Source organism: Drosophila elegans, unplaced genomic scaffold (assembly GCF_018152505.1).
Source record: "Drosophila elegans isolate 14027-0461.03 unplaced genomic scaffold, ASM1815250v1 contig_814, whole genome shotgun sequence".
Taxonomy (NCBI): Eukaryota; Metazoa; Arthropoda; class Insecta; order Diptera; family Drosophilidae; genus Drosophila; species Drosophila elegans.
This window is the reverse complement of record NW_024546167.1, coordinates 18,992,443-19,005,203: the sequence shown is the minus strand read 5'-3', so window position 1 is coordinate 19,005,203 and position 12,761 is coordinate 18,992,443.

The window sequence follows — 12,761 nt, the reverse complement described above, 5'->3', positions numbered from 1 at the left end:
GTCTGCCTTATTTGCTTTTATTGTCTTCAACTTTATTCATATCCTGTTAAAATGTATAACTTTGGGTTTCGGGTTATAAATTAAATACGAGACTTTGTCGACGAGGAGAAGGGTGTGGTTAGGCTGCTCAAAGTAGACGATTGTGTTGATAAACTGCGATATGCAGCATAATTAATGAGCTTGACATACAATGCCAATATTTTACATTAAACACACCACACACACATACCATAAACACACCAAGAGAGACATGTTTGACATGTGCATTGTGTACTTGAGGCAAATGTGTAATGGTTTTAATGAGTAAATTACATAATGCACTCGAAATCCTTCTCCAAGCCATGCAATTAAATTGAGATAATTGCTTTCAATTCCCCAGAAACATCTATAAAATCTTAAGAGTTACATTTCACTTCTTACAGAGATTTTCGAAGGGAACATTTCACCATTAATTAACTCTTACCTGTGCTATTTGCGGTCTTTTACCTGGCGAAACTTGACAAGTCATCAATAATTGAGCTGCCAGCCAACCTGCGAAATTCATTGAAAATTGTCCAAAAGTCGGGAAAAACCCCCAAAAAACTGTTGAACCAGCAAAAAAAAAGCTTTGACTTTTGGTTACTTTTCATTAGCTCTGGCTTTCAAATTGTGGCATAAAAACAATTGAAAACGATTTATTCAGTCTCTTAATAGAATTTCCGATGCTCTAACTTGAAAAAATTGCTATTAAAAATCATTTCTACAGCTTACATTAAGTTTATGAGTTAAGAAAAGAGGTCAACAAACTTTATAATAAAAGATAAAAAGTTATGTTGTTGCTCCTAACAATATTTTCTTAATTTTCAAATATAATTGCGAGTGTTTAAGCTAATAAAAGCTATTTTATTAACATTTTACCAAAGTAATTTTAAGTAATTACCCCTAGTTGAGGGTATAAATAATGGTCGCCACTTGAACAAGTCAAGTCAAGCCAAGTGGAAGACGTTGGAAATCAATATACACACCAAACACACACAGAACCAGAATAAGAAAAATAGAAAAGTGGAAAAGTGGAAATGCAAGAAGAAAACGATAAAAATCAAGTTCATTTAGCAAACTAAAACGGAGTAGGGGACAAAAACAGACAGGTAGACAGACAGACAGATACCCTACACACGCACACACACACACACCTGGTTAGTTTCTTATTTTTTTTAAGAGCTGCTGGTTGCCTGGCATTAAAGTTAATAGAAAAAGTTGCTGTTGGCCAAGATTCAATCATGCGATATAAATAAGCAAACACACACACACACAGTGAGAGAGAAAAGTTGGCGGCCAGGTAAATAAAACAATGGTCAAAGTCAGCACCCCTTAGCCCCTGAAACCCCCGAAAAAACCCCCGGAATACCTTCACCACAGTAGAAGAAACGATAAGAAGTCAAAAAAACTTTTCTTTTGCTCCTCCTTATTTTCTTCTTGATTTCCTTGAGTTTCCTATATTTTTTTGTCAGTCTCAAGTTGAAAAATTACACAATGCGGGACAGTTTGAAGAGTTCACTTTTTTGGTCATTCTCTATTTGGCCGGTTGATATTTGCTGGTGTTGATTGAAGTTTGCATGTTGACTATCAGCCGGGAAAAGGACAGACAAAGTAACACAAATAAAAACTTTTAAGATTCACTCTTAGACTTGTCAGTTGAGTTCAAAAATTGAGATGTCCAGACGCAGATGGAGGGTGATCTTGAAAAAGTTCAAGGGAAAAGGTTTGATTTGTGAAGTAAAAAAATAAAAGGGTTTTAAAATGTGCAAGACTTTGAAGATGAAGGTAAAAAAGGATTCACAAATATATGTTTGCTTTTATTATTATAAAATGGATGGTAAATAGTTAACTTGCGTAATTATAAATTTGTGTATAATCGCATATTGAAAAGGTCCAAGGAATCTTTAGCACACAACATAACATCAATAAACTTACCAATTAAAATTTAATTGTAAAAGTCTTCGGAACGTTATGATCTTAACAATACAATGTTTATTTAAATTTATAAATTTATGGACAATTAATATATAATTTAATTCACATACTAAGCTGTGATTGTCATTATCATATTAAAAGGTCCTTGCTACATTTGTAATCTTATCAATAAAATATTTACTTTTATGTGTCACAGCTTCTTATAATTAATTAACTTATATATATTTTTCCAAATTTAATCTTATTAATTAACTCACCAACTACACAGTAAAGTACTTAACTCCTCCTTTCATAACTTTGCTCTCACATGGTTTGAGTTCCCTAACCAAATTTAGGGCATGAGTGGCAGTAGTTCTAAGAGAATGATTTAATTCAATATAAATTAAAGGCAATTTGGAGCATTAAAATTTGCCTGGGCAACGGAGCATAGCTTTAAGACAAAATCAAACTCCTGCCATCGATACATTATTTCCCCTGCCGTTCAGATTAAATCCATTGAAGCATGTGCCCGCATATTGAAATCTCATTTAATTCAATTACAGAGCCCCACAACTTAAAGCAGTCAGAGGTCTTGAGAGGTCAGCTACTGAACTCCACCTCCACGCAGGATTTCTCGATTTCTGGATGTCTGTCCCCCTGTCGGAGTTTCACTTACGATTATTGCCTACTTTTCAGGGTGTCGGAAACGGAGAAAAAGGGAAATAAAGGCGGTCCGAGCTGATTGCGAGTTGTACAACAAGGCTTATGCGCCACATGCAACATGTACTTCCATTGCTTTTCCTTTCCCGTCTTTTTCCTATACGTAGGTCCCCCTCGCATATACTTTACATGCTCGAATTGTCATTGAAGCGTTTAGACATTTTATTAGATTGTTCTAAAGACCAACTGGCGTTGGATATCGCCCCTTTGGCTCGACTGCCCCGAGATTTATGCACATATGCTAAGCACAGGCATTCGAGGGCTTCCCAAGAAGTACTAGGGGTTGTCTGCTGCCCCATTGTTGATTTTCCTTTCCTTTACTTTACTTTGCTTTGCTTTTCGATTGCCCTGGCATTTTCCCCGCTTTTCTGGCTGCTTGTTTTCCCCCCCAAATTAAAATTGATTTGATTTTTGTGTGTGCCCTCCTTGGTTTCTGGGTTTCTGCTAATACGCTTAAATTGCACATGTGCTTGCTGGCCGGTCGTGTCCTTTCTGGACATCTTTGGAATTTTCGTTAATAAGGGGAACAAGGAATTTTAATTTGGGGAGTAAAGGCAGCTATGTGGTTTGATTGGATTTGTCTTCAAGAAAGAAATATTTTTTTATTACAAAAACATGGGGGTTCTATGTAATTTAAAAGAATATTATTGATTTAAACTGTGAAAATTTTGTTTTAAATTGACATATATTAATGGTAATAAATGCTTAGCAATATGAACTTTACATTATTATATTTTAATGCTTTTATTACCATCAACATATTTCAATAAAAACTGTCAGCATTAACCCATAACCACTTTACCTTAGTCCCCCAAAAGCAATTAATTAAAAGTAACCCTCTCAAAGCTCTATTAGCAATCCAAGCACATCCTTCGCTCCAACCAAATATCCATGGAATTTGTGTAAATTCCGCTATAATTTGTTGTTTCCCCTGTAATTCACAAAAAAAAAAAACCGAAATATCTATGCATGCAAAAATGCCAAAGATATTTTTAATGAAGCCCAGGGAGGAGGCACACGCCTGGCACACAAATCTCTCTGGGATTTGACGAGCGCAAAATTAATATGAAATCGAAAAATCATTTACCGTCGCTTATCGCAACGACGACAGGCAGGCTGACGGGCCAACGCTGCGTATGCGCAATGTGGACGAGATTGTGAGCTGGAAAAGTAGCTTATTTAAATTATCAACACGTTCCACGGGGTACGGCCATTGCCATATGTTTGGTCCATTAAGATAAGCGTCAATCGAACGAAACAAAAGGGAGAGGTATTGGAGTATTGGAGGTGTTCTATAATCACAGAGGGTGATATCCATTTGGGGTGGTTCGAAATTCGAACATTTTTTGGATGGAGCGAAAACTGTAAATCCGGCAAATGTGTAAAATATTTTAGGGCACGTTTTAAAATTACCATCAATAATTCTGGCTAAAATCAGGCTGAGCAGGCAGGGTGGTGGTGGTTCCACCTTCTCTTCGCATTTCTCCAAGTCGATGTCACTGACACTTGGCCCCGGTCCCTTGGCTTTTGTTTAAGTCCCGGCGACAGGCACTCGTTTGCCAGTTTGATGGCTTGATAGACATCAGTTCTAGGCATTTTCTATGGGGCTGGGGGAGTGGGCTGGTCTGGAATCTTTGATTCCTGATTTGGTTGACATTTTATTGTCTCCAGCTCGTTTCGTATTTATTGAAAATGTGTTTGTCTTGGGCTTAAATCGTTGGCATTTCAGTTATTTAAGAGAACTTGTTTCCTGCAGAGCTGGGAAATTGATTTAAAGTGATATTTGCTCAAGAAAAGCAGTCTACATTTTGGTATAAGTTGTTTATCACAAAGAAGACTGTTTTTCGTTTACGTATTAAGCTGTTAACAATTTAAAATGTAGCTAGGAAAGAAATCAAATTTATTTGATGTAATATAATTTATATTACAATCGTGTTAATGAAGTTAATGATCAGTGTCTTAAATATTTTTTCTATTTTAGAGTTATTTACATTTTATCATTTTCCCAATGTGTAAGGGTTTTCCAATCTACTTTTTGCCTATTTTTGTTTTTGTGTCTCCAGCTTTAAGGTTCAATTGTGGAAGCTGCCACCTGTACCGAGTACTCTTTGCCGCCAAAAGCCGATTTTCGGAGTATTTCACGCTTTAATCCGCGCAGCTGTAGTCAAAACTCCGCCAACCAGCCCCTGTCAACCCTGCGTCCTTCGTCCTTTGGCCCTTTCGTCCTTTTCAGGTAAAATGGACTGGCCATAGAAGGCAGACGCATTCCAGTACTCGCAATTCAATAAAAATGCCAGCGTTGTGCGGCGTTTTCTATTCGCGTTGGCAAATTTGTTTGGTCCCTGGGATTCGGACTCGAACTCGGATTCTAGGCAACAAAAATCGACATGGAGCTGTAGTCCAATGCCCAGTCCAGTGTATTCCAACTTTTGCATTAATCACTTTTGCAAGCTTTCCGCTACGAGGGAGCCTGAACAGAAAATAAAGAAATAGCGAAACGAAATGGAAAACCAAGAAAATCCCTACGCAAAGGCATAATAAATGGTGGGCGAGACAAAAAGAGAGATGGGGTGTGCAAAACCCCGACGAGACCCTTTAATCCGCTGTGCAAATGAGCGTAGGCAGAGTGGAAAATTTATGGTCTCTCTATGGTCTGCCGTTGCTACCTCTCTTTTTTTCGCTCCAATTTTCTTTTTTTCACGGCATTTTTCACTTTGGGCATTGCCCATGAGAGTTTGGGGTAAAATATAGATGTGAAATTTGATATAGAACTCTGTGAATGGCCCCCTAATAGAGGTCCTTTCGAATCCGCCAGTGTTCAATCATTGAAAGTGCATACATATTTCCCCAGCTTTTTCGGCTATTTTTGCAGTGCAGTGATAAATATTTTGAGCGCTCAAATGAAGGGTTATTGATGGATGGTAGTTCAGTTTGCCAAACTATTTTTAAAGGCCATCACGGGTTTTGAGAATTATTGGAAATATTTTTGGTCTTTATTATGCACGTCAAAATTTAATAAACACTTGAAGAGCTCAAAAATATCATATTTCAATGGAGCATTTTGGTTTAAATTCTTTTTTTGATTACAAAAAATTCAAAATAACAAGTATTTACTCTTAATAATTTGACAAACGTTTAAATATACTATACGTATCATAGGCCCAAATAACATCAACAGAAGTATATATGCTTAAATAATTTTTTTATTAAATAACGATATTGTTATTATTTTTATTGATATATATTTGCTACAAAAAGTCAAACAATGTCATATTTAACAGCAGCATATTCATTTAAATTCATTTTTCAATCAAATAAACGCCTGTGGAAAATTCAAAATAAAAAATATTTAACGAAATTTAAAATTTAATAAATCTATCAAAGCCTCAAATAAAATCAAATTTAATAACAGCATTTTCATTTAAATTCATTTTTCAATCAAAAAAACGCCTCTGGAAATTTCGAAATAAAAAATATTTACTTTGGATAATTTGACAAACTTTCGGACAAAGGCAACTTAAAATTGAATATTCATTTCGTCTCACACTTTCCCGTCCTCTCACTCAGCGATTCATTTGCTTTGCCTTCGGGCCATTTGGCTGCTGCGTTGTAAATTGTCAAATTAATGTTAAATTTGTTGTAAAATTGTGAACAGCAAAGTTTTGGTAATGTTTGATAATGGCCAAGTTTTGTCTCGGCCAAAGTATTATTAAATTTTTCTCCATTATTTATTGGCGTAAACTTTTGTTTTTGCTGCAAGGCATGCAAGAAAGGAGTGTACTTCGATAACAAAGTACATATTTCAAATTGGTGGTTAATTTTTAATGCATTAAGATATTTGAGAAATTTAAAGCGACGTTGGAAAATGAGTCCCATGTGAGGTTTTGGTTTTGGTTATGGCAGGAAATGTGCCAAACCAAAAACTCAGTCAGTAGTAAAATTTTACTTGGGTTCTCTGACTCCAACTCCAACTCCACAATTTCTTCTTCTCATCCTCGGTTTGCTTCATCCGCAGAAATTCAGTTATTCTGACGTAAATTGGGTTTACATACCTAACCATGTAAGGTGCGTTTCGGTCCTGTATGGTTGTTTGAAAACTGAGTTTATTTAAAAAATATTCAACTTAAAATTTAACTAAATATAATTCAAATTATTTGACGTCTTTCTCATGTTGCATATTTGCTTTTGAAAATGTTAAATTTATATTTATAAAGATTTAAATATTTTTGTTATTTATGATTTTAAAATTTGTGGAGAATTCATTCGCATATGCATAAGCATTCATATTCATTTAAAATTAAATTGCTTAAAAAAACGGTCCAGAAATATTATTCTAATTAAAATATAACTGCAGACAATAAAAATTATATAGTGTGCAATAAAGTTGTTAAATTAAGTTTTTAAAACTTTCGATTTTATAATTTTGAAATGCACTGTGCACATACACCAACATATGGAAAATGCATTCGCACACACACACACATATGCTTATTTATGAACCGTTTCATAAACCGCAATAAAACAGAAATTTCGCCTCGCTTTACTGTACTATCTTGCCTCTCTTTCTCGCCCACTGTTGCCAACTCTTTCTCCACCGATGCTGCCTCACATTTGGCCAAGATTTTTGGGGGTGAAGTTGGGCGAAGAGCGATTTGGCGACTTTGTGGTGGGGTTTCTGGAAGACAAAGTATGGCCGCATCGGGCTCTCGACTCCTTGCATCCTAATGTGACTCCTGCGGTTTGCATTTGAATGCAATTTGTGGCAAAAGCCGAGTTAAAAACTAAGGCAATAGGCAATGGCTTATGGGCCAAATGAAATGTCTGGATAAATGTATGACAATGGAACCGAATAAGTCCTAAGCTGTTAGAGTGGTTTTGGTAAATGGTTTTCATACTGCAGCTTGTATTTTTTGTTTTCCAATAAACTTAAAGGTTTGAAAATCCCAGAATGATTTGGTAATACCCAATACATTTATCTTAATTACATTCGTTTAGTTTTGTAATCGAATTCCCTGAATTTTACAACTACAATCATATATTCTTCCTTGATTGTATGATTACCATCATTTATTCTTACCAAAGTTGTTCAGCTTTTCAAGTTTCAAATTGCTTGGCCAAATTTTCGTGAAGTTAACTGGTCATAAATTTCAAAAATATGCTTTTCCCATTCCACTGAACCGCATAACTCGCGTTTATGTCTTTATTAACGAGCCGCAACCGAAAGTTGCCAGGCAGATCCAATAAAAATATTAATGACGACTAATAAAAAGAGTGAGTATAATATTTCGCCAGCCAGCAGGCAACAAAACGATTAACCCAAAAGGAGACTCCCCAAAAAACGGTGCCTAAGATCAAAAAATATGCAACGAAAGTAACAAGAAAATACTTGGCTGTTAACGATAACAAATCGCCAACAGTTAGCAAGCGGCATTAATTCCCATTCGCAGCGGCATTTATTGGCTAATTAAAGTGGGTGGATGGGCAATGTAGCCAGTTACTACCAAAAAACCAGCCGCAGGCTATCAAGTCAAGGCATAACGATGGCAATTAATAATTTTTGACAATTTACACAACATTGCGCATCAGCTGAGATAAGAACTGAAGAACTGAATACCCTTCGGGGTCAAAACCCTTTAGTAATTTGTCCATTTCACTAATAATTTCATCAGCATCAACGTTTTTCTTTGTCTTTAAATTTATACTTGTTTTAAACTGCGCAAAAAGGGAAAGCTTTCCCTTTTTTTTTTTTTTTGATTTTCCTCTGCTGCTGACAACTTCAAGTGCGGTTGCCGTTTTCATGGTTTTCCCTTTTATTTTTTCTTGCCATTCCCATCAGTTTGTTTATTCGCTTAACTTGCGTTAAAATAAATCAATTATTTTAATTCACGATGACAACCCGCGTCATTTTCAGGCAAAGCTTTTTTGCCCGCTGCTCTCTTGACATGAAATAAGGATGCTGAAAGGGATGACTGAAAAAAGGGGAATGTCATGCATAAAATGTCAATAACAGATATGAATACGAATGATTGAAAGCGAAAAGGGGCATTATCAATATATATTTTTTGATGTATACCGCTTTTTGGGGAAAGCTTAATTTAAAGTTGGGACACTGATTTTTTGTAAATTTAGACAAACAAAAATAAATATAATATATAATAAATATAATATATTATTATATGTAAATATTGGAAAATTATATCATTTAACTGAACCAGTATTTATTTATTTATATAATGGACACATTATAAAATTGGTATTCGTCTCGGTAAATAAAACGACATTAACTACAAGATATAAAGTGAAGAAAAAGTATTTCAATTCTAGTGATAGGCTGAACTAACTAACATCAAAACCAGAATGATATAAATTTGTACTTAGCGAAATACATTTGAAACGTCTTAAATATATTAAGATACAAATTGAATTGTGTGAAAACAAATATGCAAAGAAGTTTAAGCAGCACTCACAAATGTGCCAGCCACGCCCAGTCGAGTTTGGCGCCCCCAAAAAGCCCACACACATAGATGCATAAAAAGCCATTTGGCAATTTCAATTTCCTTTGCAAACACACCGAGTTCAAATTCGAGCGCTAAAAGCGCCTGGATATATCCATTTCGCTTTTGGAGGATTCTTCGCGTGCCATGTTAAGAGCTGCAACAACAATACAACACTAACAATAACAATAACAACCATTGTGTATTACATGCGTGTGAACCAAAACTCAGACAAGAGGATTTTCCATTTTCCCAGCTCAACTCTGCCCCCCAAACATTTTCCATTCACAATCAAACACATTCACAATCGCAAAATGGAATTGTTCATTTACCAACTTTTGCATTGGGTAAGCACTTTTTGTGTTTATTTATTTAAGTGTTATTTCGAGTGCGTGTGTGTGTCTGCAAAAATTGAGTTATAAACAAGTTTTTCGAAAATTGTTTAAATGGAAAGAACAGATTGAATTTCCTCCTGTCGAGGGGCGTGGGCCACTTGAGCTTATGTCAAGTGGAAAATCGTTTTGTTGTAAATGTCTGTGTGCCCGTCTGCCTGTGTGCGTGCACTATGAATATATGTTTTTGATCAACTTGATTTATTTATATATGCAAATCGGCTAATGGGCTCCAAAGGGTTCTCCCGCCGGGATATCCCCTCACTTTAAAGTCGCCTAATTCTGTTTGAAAAGTGTGAATGTTCTTTGACTGCCGATTTTCTTGACTCCACTTTATCCAAGCTTCCATTTGAATTGTGTGCCGTTTGGATTTCTTTTATTGGCTTCATCGTTTTGATGCTAGAAGTGAAGATGTGCTAGCTTTATATAAAGTTATTTAATAAACACGTTAGAAACAGAAATGTAGAGACAATTTTATTGTATTTGTCAACATATGTTTGCAAAATATATAGGACTTTTGCAAAATAACATACTTTTGTAATAAAGAAGAGTAATGCCAATAAATTCAGTTTTTATTAACATTAAAATAAGTAATTAATTTAAAAAGAGTTTTCAATTGGATTTTTCATTGCAAGAAAAAGAAAAGCTTTTCAATTATTATAGAAAACAAAGAATGCATAAGCCATAAATCTATTTTTACATTTTCCTTTCATATTTAAGCTATGTACACCCGTTTCATATATTATATCTGGAACCGATAAATAGTCACTCCTTAGTTGCTCAAATATTCTGTAAATTTTCCTTTAATCCTAAAAGTAAAAGCACATTTATTTCATAACCATAGAATATCTTAAATGAATGCTCCTCCACAGATATTTTCTTCTATTTTAAACTCTTTGAAAGCATTTTGCGGACTGCATTCAAGTGAAGCTCTTGCCCTGATAAGCTGGAAAATGAAACGAGCTGATATCTTAGCATTACCACTCCACTCCTACTGAAAATGAGCATTGTTCTGGCTGCAGGTTCAGCACTTGGATGCCACAATTTATGCATTTTCCATGGCATTAACGTTGAAAGGCGTCGCAAATGAAATGCCATTCAAAAGGCTTTTGCCTTCCACCGCTCCGTTCGGTTTGGTTCGGCTGCTGTTGTCTGGTTAGTTGGGTTACCTGGTTAGTTGACTGCCATCCGAAAATCTCCAACCCCCCTCACCTCCACACCCCCAAAAAGGTCACGCAAATTAGTGCAGCAGCAACAAAAACTCATGGCAACGGAAAAGTTTTGCCGAACAGGCTAACTGCCAACTCTGGACCCAGACTCCATCTCGATGCCGGTTGTAATCCTGGCTGGGGAAAACTTGTAAAAGTAACTAGATAACGCTGCAACCAACAAACTAAGTAGTTCTCGAAGGGGTTGAGGGGTTGGGAGCCCCAATAAAACCCCAAAGGATATTCATGAAAATAAGGCGGCTGCAGCTGAACAAGTGGGGTTATTGACCTAACTTGAGGTTCGATTCTGATACCTTTTTCACCTCACTGAACTGGCTTGATTAGCTGATTGGGAAAATCATAATAATGGTTGGTACTTTTTGAAATGGTTTTGTTTTAGCCAAATGGGTTAAAAGTATGCTTTATCCAGAAATAATGATTAAAGAATATATAGGCTCTTGAAGTTATTGCTTGACTGGCAATTTGTTAAAATATAAAGTATAAAATCAAATTAAATTTGTAAATATTTTAGTCCTAAAGTTTTTCAAATATATTTGTTTTCACTTTCTTCTAAAATTAAAAAGTATATTGCTTTTAACGTAACTTAAGTCAAAACCTTTCTTTAATTTCCGATGGATGAAAGTCAATCAAACAGAAAAGAAAACAAAAACCAATATATTATATTACATATTTTCTTTTTCCAACTAATTGCTTGAATATTAATATCTTTTCCTGAAATTTCGGCCGCATGTCGCAAACAACCGTGGAGTGCCCCATGCCATGCGTTAAAATAATTAATAAGCTAATTAATCTATAATAATGTCAAATAATGAGCCAATATTTGAGCAAATATTGGTTCAAGAAGAGCGGCGATGGAAATTGCGATGTCGTCGACAGGAAAAGCGAGGAAATTTCCTGTGCAAGAGTGTGTGTGTGTGAGCTCATTGAAATGCCATCATTATCGTGCTCATCATCGTTTACATGGCAAGTGCCTCATGGTTGCATGCCGCAAACTCTGCCGCTTCATTATCCTTATTACTCCTTTCGCTACAGTTACCCAATCTGCCCATCTCGCTCGGCTCATGTGTGTGTACACTGGAAAAAAAAACATGGTCATTAATGACAGCCTTATTTATTCCCCATGTTTCCCCATTATTTTGATTTAATGAGATAATCATTGAGAATTTGCAATATTTTTAAAAGTTTTTTTTTCCGTTTGTTTGTAAAACAAAAAAAAAAGTATGTGATAAGACGTGATCTAATTATCATTTGACTATTTTTTAGTGACATGTTTAAAGGACACGGACAGTTGTCACAAGAGTTTTTTATATTGAATACAATGAACATTACAAGAAAAAAAATCTTGGGACAAATTGTATTGCAAATAAGTCACATATATAATTAACAACTATGTTTTTATTTTTGAAAGAGGTTAATAGGATAAGAGTCATTTATTAGCCATCATATCATATAAATTAATCAAAATCTGTAAAATGAAAAATGGTTATTTTATTTTTAAAACAAGTACATAGTGTAAGGGTTATTTTGTACTTTCACAAGCTTTCTGTAATTTTTTCTTTAATTCTTTTTAATCATTTAACGATTAAAATGTGATGTTGAAAGGTCACAGACAGGTGTCAAGTTAATCTAATTATTATTTTATAAAAGCAGCAACTTTTTTTTCGCTGTGCAGCTATCTCATTCTGCGCGGGCGGGTTATTGTTTCCATTTTGATTTATGTCTGGCATCCTTGGGCTCCTCTTGGCCTCGTCTACTATTTTAACGTTGTTAACCAAATTGCATAAATTAAGTGCGTTCGTTTGCTTGAGTGGCTTTGGTTCTGGCTCTAGTTCTCTATACCTCTGTTCCTGTGGCTCCTCTACTATTTCTGGGGCTTCGTCCTTCGTCCGTAGTCCTTCATCCTTCACCCTTCGTACTGGGCTGCATTTGTGTTGCTAATGTGCGCACATTAGACGCATATGCTGCCAACTCCTGAATTGTGTTTGCTTTTTTCC